The sequence below is a fragment of the Penaeus monodon genome, chromosome 6 (genome assembly GCF_015228065.2).
Source record: "Penaeus monodon isolate SGIC_2016 chromosome 6, NSTDA_Pmon_1, whole genome shotgun sequence".
NCBI classification, from domain to species: domain Eukaryota; kingdom Metazoa; phylum Arthropoda; class Malacostraca; order Decapoda; family Penaeidae; genus Penaeus; species Penaeus monodon.
The window spans coordinates 36,926,688-36,941,687 of NC_051391.1; the positions used below are offsets into that span (position 1 = coordinate 36,926,688).

General features: G+C 41.7%; 1 pseudogene; it reads right to left on the minus strand.

Moving 5' to 3' along the window:
* LOC119574421 overlaps positions 1 to 15,000 on the minus strand; it is a 21,765-nt pseudogene that overhangs the window by 6,268 nt on the left and 497 nt on the right.

Genomic DNA, 15,000 nt, shown 5'->3' on the forward strand with positions numbered 1-15,000 from the left:
GATGTTCTTCTGGGTCCTCTTTGTCTTGTCTCAGCTACTTCCCGCAGCTAAGAAACATAGAACTTTCCGCAATATGTGAGCTGTTCCAAGGATGGCCAACAACTGTGCACTTCCAACGATGTCAGGTATGTCTAACTTCCCATGTCAGGTTTTTGCATTCTTTGAGATTGTTCCGAGTGCACCGATCACGACTGGTATCACTGTCACTTTCTATGCTCTATGGATTCTCTTAATTTCGAATGCTAGTTCTTGATATTTAGTCACTTTCTCTTCCTCAGTATTGATGATGTTCTGGTCCGCTGGTACAGCTATGTCAATTAGTGTCCACTCCTGTGTATCTTTCCTTAGTAGAGTAATATCCGGTCGATTATGATTCAGCTTCTTATCTGTGTAAACAGTCATGTCCCAGGTAATTTGAACATCTCTGTTCTCTGCGACTGCCAATGGCTGATAGTCATACCACTTGTCGGTACATTCTATCCCGTACTTTCTGCAAATCTCCCAGTGCACCCGCAGGGCCTCCTTGTCATGGCGTTTTCTGTACTCTCCCTAGGCAAGCCTCTTGCATCCACTGATAATATGTCTTACAGTTTCAGAAGAGTCTCCACACACTCTACACAGAGGTGTTATTGAAGTCTTATCTATGCTGTGTTTGATCGAGTTTGTTCTTAAAGCTTGTTCTTGAGCAGTTAAGATCAGACCTTCTGTCTCCTTTTTCAAAAAAACATTCCTAAGCCATCTCCAGGAATCTTCTCCAGCTACATCTGCTGTTTGTCGCACAAACTCTCCATACAGGTCTTTCTCCTTCCAGTTCCTGATTTTCTCCTCCTGCCTCCTCTTCTGGTAATCCTGGAGGTTCTCTTCTTCATCTAACACCTTCTCCTTTAAAGCAGCTTGAAGCATCCACTCTGTGGTCTCTCTGAGATAGCCATGCAAGGACTTACTCTCCTTGTTTACACACTCCTCAATGCTTATGAACCCTCTTCCTCCTTCCTTCCTTGGCAGGTACAGTCTCGCAACATTACTTCTGGTGTGCATACAACCATTCATTGCCACAATTTTCCTAGTTCTTCTATCCATGCTGACCAGCTCTTCCACTGTCCAATCCACAATACCTGCACTGTAACGTAGTACACTCACGGCCCATGCGTTGATGCCACTAATCATATTTCCTCCATTCAGTTTGGATCTGCATAGCTTCTTTACTCTTCTCACATATTATTATTATTATTATTATTATTATTATTATTATTGTTATTATTACTATTATTAATATTATCATTATTATTATTATTATTATTATTATTATTATTATTTATTATCATTATTTATTATTTATTATTAGTAGTAGTAGTATTGCTATTATTCGTCTTTATTATTAATAGTACTATTATTATTTCATTATTATTATTATTATTATTATTATTATTATTATTATATACATATATATATATATATATATATATATATATATATATATATATATATATATATATATATATATATATAACACACTAGCATCATCACTACTAATACTTTAGTTTGAAGGAAAAACGGGTGTCACCAGATTCTTTGCCTATATTCGCAAAACAAGCAATAACAAGTAACAATTACTATTACCACCACTGCCATCATCATCATATACCATTACATAACTGTATCTCCTAAGGATATGTAAAAAAAAAAAAAACAATAACAGCATTCTCATACATCAAAGAAAACGTATAAGGAGGAAGGATAAACTAAGAGAAACAAAGATACTGTTACGCCGGCCGCCTCGACTCTCTGCCACTACCACAAGGCAGGCTAGGCAGACGGCGTGCTATCCACAGGGTTGTGAACACTGAACAGCTCCAAGGGGCACCGAGCACCACAGCGTCCCAGAACACCACAAGGGGAAACACCACGTGGCGAGGCAGGGCACGAAATAAACACAAAATGACAGTCTTTCCTTTATTTACACAAGTTATTTACCCGTACACTTTTCTATAGGCACAATACAGGGGGGAAACCAGCATGTCACACTGCACAATACAGCTTATAACAGGGCAACACAAAGTATATCAGGTCATAAGGGCACACACGAGGTCTTCACAGGAGCAGCACCCAACCGCGTCTCCCGGCTTGTTCCTCCGCTCCTCCGCTCCCAGCCAGCTCCGTCATGTTTGCCCAGGTTCCTTCATGTAAACACTTGTTTCGCACAGAGACAAAGACCCACTGGCGTAGCACTATCCCCCCCCTATCAAGCAGACGACCCGTCTGCTCTCACATACCTAAACATGAAACAAACTACAGAAAATTTAAATAAAATTAGTCCTCAGGAACAAACAAAATTCTTTCAAACAAAAGTAACCGTAATTGTAAATCAGTTCTCAGAAACACAAAAATCTTTCATCCAGTGCAGCTTTCTTTGCTCTCGCTGGGGTCGCTCTGGAGGAGGTGTGGGCGGCGGTAGATTGGCAGCGGCACCCAGAGGGGTATCTCCTGCCCCATGACCTGGCTCATGGTCACCATTGACGTCTGTTGCATCGTCTTCACCGTCCAAATGCTCGTCCTCATCTCGGTCAGCGTCTGCCGCGTCCTCATCGCCGCTACTGGGGCTAACGTCATCTTCTTTTTCACCATGGCCCCAGGAGTAGCTTCCTGGCTTCCGCCACATTGGTGGGAACTGGCCACTTCTCCACCACCGCCAACTTCTGTGGGTCGGTGCGCACACCGTCTGGACTGACTACATGTCCCAGAAATGGCACCTCATGCTGGAACATCGAGCATTTCTTGGGGCTGAGTTTGAGGTTGGCCTTCCTCAACCGCTGTAGTACTTCCTCCAGCCGCTCCAGCTCCTCCTCGAAGGTGCTCCCGAAGACGATGACGTCATCAATGTAGACAAGCGCCATCTTCCACTGCAGGCCATCCAATACCCTCTCCATCAGACGCTCGAAACAACCAGGGGCATTGCAGAGGCCAAAGGGCATGACATTGAATTGCCACAAGCCTTGCCCGAAGGAAAAGGCAGTCTTTGGCTTGTCCTCTTCTGCCATCTCCACCTGGTGATAATCCGACTTCAGGTCGAGTGTGGAGAACCACCTGGCCCCCACCAATGCATCGAGTGTGTCATCAATTCTCGGCAAGGGGTATGAGTCCTTGATAGTCATGTCATTCAGCGCCTGGTAGTCCACACAAAAGCGTTGTGTACTTTCCTTTTTCTTCACCTGGACTACCACTGATGACCATGAACTGTCTTACCGTTCACTCACCCCCTGCGCCGCCAGCCATTGACAGTGCGCTGCATCTCTTCTCGCCTGGTTGGTGCAATACGTCGGGGGGGGGGGGGGCTCTTGATGGGCAAACTACTTCCGGTGTTAATGCGGTGCTTCACCGATCCTGTGCGGCCCAGGTCCAAGTCACCCCTGCTAAGCACATCTGCATACTGAGCCAGGGTGTGGCGCATCTTCTCTGTCTGTGGCTCTGTCAGGTTAGCGGCGCTCCGGTGCGCCAAGTCCTCGAGGAAGTCAGGCAACAGCCCCACACCAACCAACTCCTCACTCCCCAACGACTCTTCTGGACGCTCCACTTCCTCATAAGTGCCCAGCTTTGCACCAGCTGGCACCTTCTGGGCCTTATCAGAGAAGTTAGCTACTAACACTGTAACTAACCCCTCCCCTGGTCCAACAAGGCTCCGCTCAACCGCTACGCCATCAGCCAGCTGCAGGTTTTGGATGGGCTCCACGAGGCCCTCTACTCAAGGTGCAGTCCTCTCAGCCGTAACTCTGCACAGCCAACCTCTGGAAGCAAGGGCACATCTTCACCGTGCACCCTCACCAGCTTCCGTCCAAGGTCGTCACACGCCTTACTCTGCATCAGGTAGTCAAGGCCCAGCAAGCAGTGCTCGTCCAGATCGGCCACATACACCGGCAGCCGCTGCACCGTGCTGCCCACGCCAATATGAGCCTCCACTGACCCCTTGAACTGCACACAATGCCCCGTGACACCACACAGTCTCTGTGGTGCGTCTGGAAGTCGCATAGTGGCCAACATATCAGGCCGCACTAGGGTCTTCTCAGCCCCAGTGTCCACTGTCAGGCGGCATGGCTTCCCATCTACTGAGCCCTCCACCTGCATCGTGCTGGTTCAATGGCAGCTTACCCAAGTCGGGGCCCGGGAACCGAGGACGGCTGGGTTTCGGCCCCCTTCTCCAGCCTGTCTGAGTTTTCCGCCTGTATCACTTCCTTAGCCATAGGACATGCACTCGGATGGTGACCATACCTGCCACAGTCCTTGCAGCACTGCTGGGAGGCATCAGAATCCGTCCGGTTGAGAGGACGTGTTCTCCGCTCCCTCCGACACCAACTACATCCTCACCGCAGCCCCAACACAAGCCTTGGAAAGTGCTCGGGCTCACCTTCCTCAATGCTACCTTCTCCACTTTAGCCTTCCAGCCCCGGAGCTCACGGCGGGGCTGAGCAGCTGGTCCTAGGCTACTGGTTGCCTTCAGGAAGGCCTTGAAATCCAAGGCCCTCACCAGCGCCACCTGCAGGTCCTCAGGGTGTGCCTGCTTGATGTAGAATTGCAGCTGCTGGTTCTGCAAAGCGTCAACAAAGAAATCACGGGCCAGGACCACGATCATCTCTTCCGCAGCCACAGGGTACGACCTCTTTACCAGCGCCTCCACATCCTGCACCAGCTGGGACAGTGTTTCACCACGCTCACGAGTCCGCTTCTTCAAGCGGGCCCGATATACCTCGGCCTGGTGGTGGTGCCCGAAACGGCGTTTCAAGGCCTCCGCCACGCTGGTGTAAGAGGTATGTTGGGATGGCGGCAGATGCCCCAACACTTCCACCGCGGGGCCCCTTAGCGCTGTTACCAACTGCAGGGCCTTCTCTTCCTGGCTCCAGCCCTGGGCAGATGCCAGCATTTCGAATTGGGCGATATATGCCTCCCAGGCCACCTTCCCGTCGTACTCAGCAGGCTTACGCCTCACAGAATGTCTGGAGGCCGAGGGGCTGCAGGGTGCCCCGCCCCTCCGCTCACAGCCAGTTGCGTCATGTTTGCCCAGGTCATCCTTTTCATGTTAACACATGTTTCGCACAGAGACAAAGACCCACTGACGTAGCAATACTATACTTTGTTATTATCATTACCATTGGTATTATTATCATTAACTTTGTTATCATCTTTATAATGAAAATTATTGGTATTATTGGAAATAATACCGAAACTGAAAAATCCGTCAGACCGCAATGTTCCAAGACACAAAGGCAAGGATAGGCAACTTGCGGCCCGCGGAGTCCGAATCATGGCCCGTTACCTTGCTTGATATTCATATACCAATCCGACCCACAATAGCCCAACCGATTAAATGCGTAAGTCGGCGCCTCTCAGCGTGATAGTGGTGTGTAGGACGGAACAAATTTGCAGAGAGCTTCACAGTCAATGATAGGATTTTTTTTTTTTTTTTTTTTTTTTTGTAATGCCATACAATCTAATCACTGGTTTGCCTGCTTTCGCTCACACACACACACACACACACACACAACACACACCACACACACACACACACACACACACACACACACACACACTCACACACACACCACAACACACACACCACATACATCACACCACAAAACATACAACACACACATATATATATATATATATATATATATATATATATATATATATATATATATATTATATTTATTATTTATATATATATATATATATATATATATATATATATATTATACCTAGGTACTGTCAAGTTTTCTATGGCACTCCGGCACTTTCTCTGGCTCTCGCACCGAAAAGGTTGCTCCAAGGGTAATAGAGAGGATTTTAAACTCAAATTTTCCAAGGGCCATGACACGTACTCTTTCAGTGGCGGGAAAAAATTACGTGAAATCGAAAAGGCGACGAAACAGTAGGACGGAATTGTTGTAAGCAAGGGAATTGCACTTGGCCGTGACGTCACAATAGACTCTACCGACCCGTCTATTAGAGCCAATGAGATATGCAAGAGATGATCACGTGACAGTAGAAGCTGGACTAAAGGGAAGTCGTTTGAAATTAAAATATTTTCCGTCAGGGCCAGACTGGGTATAAAATGTTGTTTCGCCTTTAATATGCAAAATATCATGGCCAAGCAAAAGAGAGCGGCGGATAATGGTCGCAATTCCCGTCCACAGTGTCGACGAGGATTTTGACGACGAGCTAGCAAGCCATTACGGATTTATTGGTCAAAGTAAGAAATTATCGGTGCGGGATCCAGATATTTGCCCGGGCTCTGTCCTGCCGGAATATATGAGGTGAAGATTTTGTAGACCAGGTGGGGGATCGGAGGGGATGCAGCCCCTCCTGAGAGTTTAGGGGGCGAAGTACCCTCTTTACTATGAATGTTACTTCGATCATTTGCTTTTACCCCTCAATTTCCTAGATACTTATTACGCCCTCCCCAGCTATCGGGGCCGATATCGTAGCTGTGCTTCGTTTCCGAAGGAAATGACTGCTAGATTAGTTCAGAAAAAAAGTTTTCACCCAGAAGTCGGTGTTAGGCATCATTTCCAATTTTACTTGATTATCATTATTATTATACTCATTATCATAATTATTATTATCATTATTATTAGCATTATTGTTATCATTCCCATTATTGCCATTATTATTATTACCATTATTATAATCTTCATTGTCGTTATCGACCATCTAATCTCACCCACCGCCAGAAGCAGCTGGTACAGAGGGAGTGTCGTACTGCCTCAGCTAACTAAGGGGCGTGTCATTAAGGCCCATCGAAGAAATCCGATCAGCAGCAACCCACACCAAAAAAAGTAAAGCCATTTATAACTTTTGCCAACATTACAGGACTAATCAATCAAAAAGGTGTCTGAACTTATGTGCAGGCACCTATGTCTATGTGTATGCACTATAATGGATCTCCACCATACCAGTATGACCACCTGAGACACTTCCTAGATGGGCCACCAGTCTTTCAGGGTACGTTACCACAAATGCAAATGCAAACTCCTCATAACTGCCTTAGATGAAACCATCTTAGATGACTGTTAAGGAGACTTTTGACAAGATCCCCGGCTGTACTAACTGGTACTTGTGTAATCGTACTAGAGGCCACGGAGGAGGTATTGCCGTATGCCACAAAGAGGCACTACACTTTCAACATTTTCCGACTTGATGGAGGCCATGATTTTTTGTGTCATCCTGGAAGACTCCTCTGCAGACCTGTGTATTATGTAGCAAGGAGGCGACCCCCTTCTGTACCTAACACAACATCTCGGTGTTACACAGACCGTCTTTAACTGCCAAAGCACTCTAATTTTTGGAGACCTCGCCATCACTTTATTCTGCCTGTCTTTGGCGACCTGTCAGGAGTTCTCGGTCTACAAATGATGTAGACTTTCCCACACATATCCTTGGGGGTTCCATTGATCTAGTCCTCTGTAATCTCGGTGCGGAGGTTAATTATAAACCTATATAGACAGTTGGGTCTTCAGAGCATATTGCATTCTTAACTGAAGTAAACACTATGTCATACATACAAGAGTCCTTTCAAAGAGAGATATAGCTATGGAAACATGTTGATTGAGAAGTAATTCAGCAGTCACTCAAAACACAAACTGATAACAATGTTTGACTGGAGATGCCACGCCCAGGTTAAGTGGCTGACACAGTAACTCATCTCTACAGAGTCGGCATGTACCCGGTCAGCAGCAATGGTTTGGCTAAAAAAGTAAGCTGACTTCAGATGCAAAGTACAAGGTACGGAGAAGGTTTAAGCAGCATCTCTTAAGCCACAACACGTTTATTAAGAGATAAGAGAGAGAGAGAGAGAGAGAGAGAGAGAGAGAGAGAGAGAGAGAGAGAGAGAGAGAGAGAGAGAGAGAGAGAGAGAGAGAGGGCGGGGGAGACAGATAGACAGGCAGGACTCGCGCCTCCCCCCCCCCAGTCAATGTCCAACAGCCGGAAACTCACCTTGGTCGCAATGCAGCAAAAGCGATTATGGTACGAAGAAGGCGCTATACAGCGGGTGCTTGATGTCTTCAGATACTGGAAGGTTTGGAATCCTGCTCCTGCAGGTTGATGACACCGTACACGGCGATAATTCAAACGCGGTTTTATGTGGAAATAGGGTCAGGAGAATAAAAAGTAATAGGGAACGATGAAAGCTGAAAGAGGATTGTTGTGGTGGAGGGTGTTGCTCGGATAAAACGAGGAATAATGGTGGATGTGTTAGGAATGGTGTAAAAAGCGGATGATTGAAATGGAAAAATTAAGAATGGGGGTAATGGAGGGTGGATGGGAATTAAAATAGAAATGAGACTAACAGAGAATGACTGGAATGAAATTAAGAATGTAATGGGGGATGGTTAGAATATCATCTGGAATGATAACAGCGTAGGTTGTGACAAAATGGGGAATGACTGGAACGAAATTAGGAATGGGTGTAATGTGAAGATTCTGTATATGAATCTGGAAATACTGAACCACAAAGGGGGGGATTACTGTAGTGTGAAGGTTGTTTTACAGGGTAGGGAACAATGAGGAATGGTGGCAATAAAAAGTTTGTGAGGAATAACTTGTGAATTTAATAAAGCGATCTTAAAGAAACAGGGAGATTGAAAATGCTAGATCAATTGGGTATAGCCGTAGAGAGAAGATTTGTAAAAGAAATGGGGAATGGAGCATGTATAATCTAGAATGTAGAGGCAAGCAGAAATTCAATGAAGGATTTAAAAAAATGTAAGAACATACCGTACCTAACGGGAGTAAAGTAGAGAAAGAGGAGAGGAAGGAGAGAGAGAGCGAGAGCGAGAAGGAGGAGAGAGAGAGAGAAGAGAGAGTAGCTGAACTCACCTCGTCTGGGCGGCTGTTAAGACGAAATTTTCTGAAATGAGAGTTCCCCACAGAAGGCGTTTTGGCCTTTGAGACGGTCTACGAGTGCGGCCTGCGGTTAAAGGATAGAAGTCAGTGGCGAGGGTATTAAAGAAAATCGGTCACTCTCAGTCTCTCTTTCTCTCTGTCTCTCTCAGTCTCTTTTTCTCTCTGTCTCTCTCTCTCTCTCTCTCAGTATCTCTCTCAATATCTCTCTCGGTCTCTCTTTCACTCTCTCACTCACTCTCTCTCTCTCTCTCTCTCTCTTTCTCTCTCTCAGTCTCTCTCTCTTTTTCTCTCCAGTCTCTCTCTCTTTTTCTCTCTCAGTCTCTCTCTCTCTCTCTCTCTCTCTCTCTCTCTCTCTCTCTCTCTCTCTCTCTCTCTCTCTCTCTCCTCTCTCTCTCTCTCTCTCTCTCTCTCTCTCTCTCTCTCTCTCTCTCTCTCTCTCTCTTTACACCGCACATTTACCATCTACTTCTACGCCTTACATCAAGCCAAAGGCGATATAAGTAAGCGTACTCACCATATGAGGGAATTCGTTAACCTGAGCGAAGGTCCCACCTTGGATTCGCGTTTCTGTGGATGTGCATCTGACGCCGAAGTTACTGGCAATCCTGTTCCACTTGGAACACACTGGAATGGAGCAAATTGGAATGGAATGTCTAGGGATGTGTTCATTGGAATGTTAATGATAGTTATAATAATAATGATGATGATACTAATAATCAATAATGATTCTAATAATACAACTAATACAAATGGCATAATGGTACCAAGACATGTGTGTAATATAACTGATGTAATATAACGAGATTGAGAATGGTGTTATTCACAAAGAAAAACGCAACAAAATAAGATTTAAAAACCTAAATAAGTGCAATGTTAGCAATAGCAAGAACGAAAATAATTAACAAACGCAAGGGATGATAATAATATTGCAAACAAAAGCATTAACAATTATGACAAAAAAATAGCAGACAGAGTTAAGAACAGTGACAATGGGAATCATAAGAAAACACCAACAAAAGAAGGATAACATTAAACATTAAGAACAACAGTTAACAATAACATAGAACATCAACAGATACAATAACTCACTCGCTCTTGCCAGATTCCTAGGATTGCTTCTGCAACACACGGGTGTCTGCCTAATGTCTCCCCAGGTAGTCGCGCAAGATCTCAGGTTGACGACACTCTGCGCGTTTCCGTCTGATTGCAAGCAGCGGCTGAACTCCATACAGGTTCCGATCGTCCCGTCGACGCGTTCGCACTGCTCGCCCGTCCCCTGCGCCGCGCCACATGGGAGGAGGAGGTGGAGCGTTGCTGATGCGAGGAGGAGGGGGGGGGTAGATGAGTGCTTGAGTTGGTGCAGGAGCTTGTGAGGTGACGTGTGTTTGGCGGGTTAGGGAAAGGAAAGGAAGGTTTCACTGTGTGGTGGGCTAGATATATTGTGTTTACATATATCTTTTAACGGCGGCTCAAACATGAACCTACAGTTAAAAAAAAATATGTGTATACATATATGTATGTATATATATATATATTATATATATATATATATATATATATATAAATATATATATATATATATATATATATATAAATATTATATATATATATATATATATATATATATATATATTAGTATGTATATTATATATATTATATATATATATAATATATTATAATATATTATAATTGTATATATATATATATATATTATATATATTATATATTATATATATATATATTTTGTATGTTGTTGTGATTATATATGTATGTATGTATGTATGTATGTATGTATGCATGATAGTCACAACACACTAATGTGTATATATTTGTATATACGTATGCATATATATATATATATATATATATATATATATATATATATGTATATATAGTATTATGATATTATTATATTATGTATGTTGTGTGTGTGTGATTGTGTTTTGTGTGTGTGTGTGTGTGTGTTGTATTGTGTTTAGTGTGTTGTTGTGTGTGATAGTTGTTGTGTTGTGTGTGTGTGTGTGTGTATGTGTGTGTGTGATTGTGCTTGTGTGTGTGATTGTGCTTGTGTGTGTGTTGTGTGTGTGTGTGTGTTGTGCTGTGTGTGTGTGATTTTGCGTGTGCGTGTGCTTGTGCTTTTGCATGTGATCGTGCGCATGCGTGTGCTTGTGCGTGTGTGTGTGTGTGTGTGTGTGTGTGTGTGTGTGTGTGTGTGTGTGTGTGTGTGTGTGTGTGTGTGTGTGTGTGTGTGTGTGTGTGTGTGTGTGTGTGTGTGTGTGTACTTATATTAATATATATACATATTTATATACATATATACATGTAAATGAATACATATAAATATATATATGTATATATAATGTATATATAATATATGTAAATATACATATATATAAATATATATGTATATTTATATATTTCTGTGTATATATATACAAATATATATATATATATATATATATATATATATATTAGAGGTATTTCGTCTAAATAAGAATCGGATTGAGACAAATATTTGTTTCTACTGCAACTGAGGGGAAAAAGTAAACACATTCGATATTTCTATAGAAATTGCATTCTTGTTGACCTTTTTGAATGTCGGATTTTAGTATCGTGATCTCTTTTGTAATATATCCAAGTAAATTTTCATATCTAATCAAGTACATAATTACAGTAATTTCCTTATTGAATCTCGAATTACTGAATGTAGGCCTAAGTACTTCGATTGTAGATTGAATCTTGAAAGTTCCTCTTAAGTTCATTATCCTAATTAAATCTTTACTTAATCAATCCATTAATTAATACAGCATAATTCAAATAACATCAGCAGTTCTTATTACCTAATAGAGAAAGAAAAATAAACTTACCGATAGAAATACATAAAGACCTCACAAACATGGTGACGCAGTCCTGTTGATCAATAATTAGGATTAAACAAACTGCTATGTATTCTTTTACATAATAAAGGAAATCATAATGATGATGGTGATGACGTTATCATCCTTATCATCATGACCATCATTATCATTGTCATTATTATTATCATTACAGTTATCATTATCATAACTATTATTATTGCTACCATTGTCATCATTATTAATATTATGGCAATTGCTATCACCATCAATATTACCAATATTATTATAATCAGTAATAATGACAACAGTGTTGATGATGATGACTGATAATAATGATGATGACAGTAATGATAATGGCAATAATAGAATAATGATGATAATGACAATAATGACAATAGCAGTATATAAGTAATAATAATAATAATAATAATAATAATAACCGTAATAATAACAATCATAATAATAATAATAATAATAATAATAATAATAATAATAATAATAATAATAACATGAATGACAACACTAACAATAATGATATTGATAATATGAATAATAACTTAAGGAACACTACTACAAAAATAGTAATATTAACAGTAATTGCAACAGAACTGAGGAAGCTTGGATGACGAACACTGGGAAAGTTCTCTGATAATTAACAATTTCTCTCTCTCTCTCTCTCTCTCTCTCTCTCTCTCTCTTACTCTTTCTCTCTCTCTCTCTCTCTCCTCTCTTCTCTCTCTCTCTCTCTCTCTCTCTCTCTCTCTCCTCTCTCTCTCTCTCTCTCTTCTCTCTCTCTCTCTCTTCCCGCTCTCGCTCTCTCTCTCTCTCTCTTCTCTCTCTCTCTCCTCTCTCTCTCTCTCTCTCTTCCTCTCTCTCTCCTCTCTCTCTCTCGCTCTCTCCTTCTAAGCTGCTCATACTATTATGTTCTTCAATGTATGGAACAACGAAGCTATTAACATTCCAGGAACAGTACTTACTGCTCCTTGGCACAGAACTCATGTGCATGCTTATATTATGCTTATAATAGGGCCCAAATCCATTGCTTCAAAACGGAAGTAAAAGCCCATTACTTTAACTATATAGATGACATACTACATCCTCCTCATTGCACGCCCCCACTTGCAATCTACTTTGATGCCTCCATTGGCCCTCATGGAGCAGCAGGGATTGGCGTACTAATTCCTGATATAGTTTTTGAAGAAAGTGTGTGTATTTCCAACTGGACAAGCACAACTGATGCTGAGTCAGTAGCCATATATAATGCCATTAAGAAAGGTAGTGAGCAGCAGCGACTACTGGCTGTCTTTACTGACAGCCAAGGCGCTTTCCATGGGCTCACTGCATTTATTCCAGAAAACATAGTAACTAGAAATATCCTTCACAAAATTTCTAAACTATCAGAACAGGGTATCCAAGTGTCATTATACTGGATACCCTCTCATATAGGAATATGACTGTGTGACAGGGTTGATCGTTTAGCCAGATTAGCATTTTCCCATGATGATCCATATTATGTAGTGCCGCTATCTCTCAACCAAATTAAAAAAAAAAACGTATTATTAGCTGTCTTCGAGATAATGAGGGTCAGGTATGGACCACTGAGAAGGTGAAAAAAGACGGACATGGTACTATTTGGCATTACGAGGGTATTGCTGGGACATCAGATATAAAGTCTATCATGACTGTCTCGGAGACAGCAGGTTACTTTGACTAGGCTACGCATAGGATATCAGTACACTATACAATATGTACAGGATGCAGTTTTGGAGGCAAAACCAGTTTCATATCACCACTGCAAACTTTGCAAGGCGCCCAAGTCGCATAATCTTATCCATTACTTACTCTGTTGCATAAAAACTGCATCCTATCGATCAAATAGTTATCACAGATTAGCACTTGTTGATTATATTAACTTTATTACAGACACTAGTATTGTCTGTGACATGATTAGTGATGTAAAAGTATTTTTTACCAGCCAGATGATATTTTAAGACACTGATAATAGCACAGCCCTTCAGGCATATGTATAACACTAATGTTTGACTAATAGTCCTCTACACAAATAGAAGCACAACTAGTTTGGATAGATGCTTTGGTATCTTACCCTGGCTCTTTGCAGGGTATGTACATTGTTCTGTAAATAAATGTTATCAAATCAAATGAATCTCTTGCTCTCTCTCTCTCTCTCACTCTCTCTCGCTCTCTAGCTCTCTCGCTCTCGCTCCTCTCTTCTCTCTCTCTCTCTCTCTCTCTCTCTCTCTCTCTCTCTCTCTCTCTCTCTCTCTCTCTCTCTCTCTCTCTCTCTCTCTCTCTCTCTCTCTCTCTCTCTCCGTGTGTGTGTAAGTGAATAGAAAGAAAAGAAGAGCAATATATGAAGCAATTTCACGCTTCACGGTATTATATTACCTTTATTATAAACGACGCTTTATACACGGGGAATGCATATACAGTGATGTAAGAACGTAAAAATATATTTAATTTTCCTTCGACCTTCAACAAGGGACGAAACCGGTATAAAGCAGATCTACTTTTTTTCTGTTAACGTTTTCCGATCGATAGTCACTATAACAATTTTGTAACCTACCTTTATTATTATCAGCTATATTATTCAGTAGTCTGATATATATTTCTACGTCTGATTATACACACACACATACACATATGTATGTATGTATGTATGTTTATGTAGTGTGTGTGTGTGTGTGTGTGTGTGTGTGTGTGTGTGTGTGTGTGTGTGTGTGTGTGTGTGTGTGTGTGTGTGTGTGTGTGTGTGTGTGTGTGTGTTATTTTTTCCTTCACTAGAACTGGAATTCCCATGATATGATAATGGAGAAGTACAAAGGTGTTGCCAATTACTTAGATACTGAAGTTCTTCGTTATAGTACATTTATTATTTTTCGTGTTTTTTTTCTTCTTTATTTTTTATTTATTATTATTATTTTTTGAGCATATGAAAACTGGATATTTGTCATAAACGTCAGCAATATAACTAATAAAATCTAAGTTGCGGTATTTGCTTCCCTAACTCTCTGAAAGCAAAACGTAACATTTAGAAGTTTGAAAGTTCGTACAGTGAACGTATAACCACTAATAACATCGAAGATCCTTGAATCTTAATGTAAACTTTTTACATGGCGTTGTATTTTCTAAAATTACGCTACATGCTTTGTATACAGTATTATTTCATAAGTTGGGTCAGTTTACAAAATGCATCATCCGTGGGTTCCATTTGGGTTTATCCAGGAGC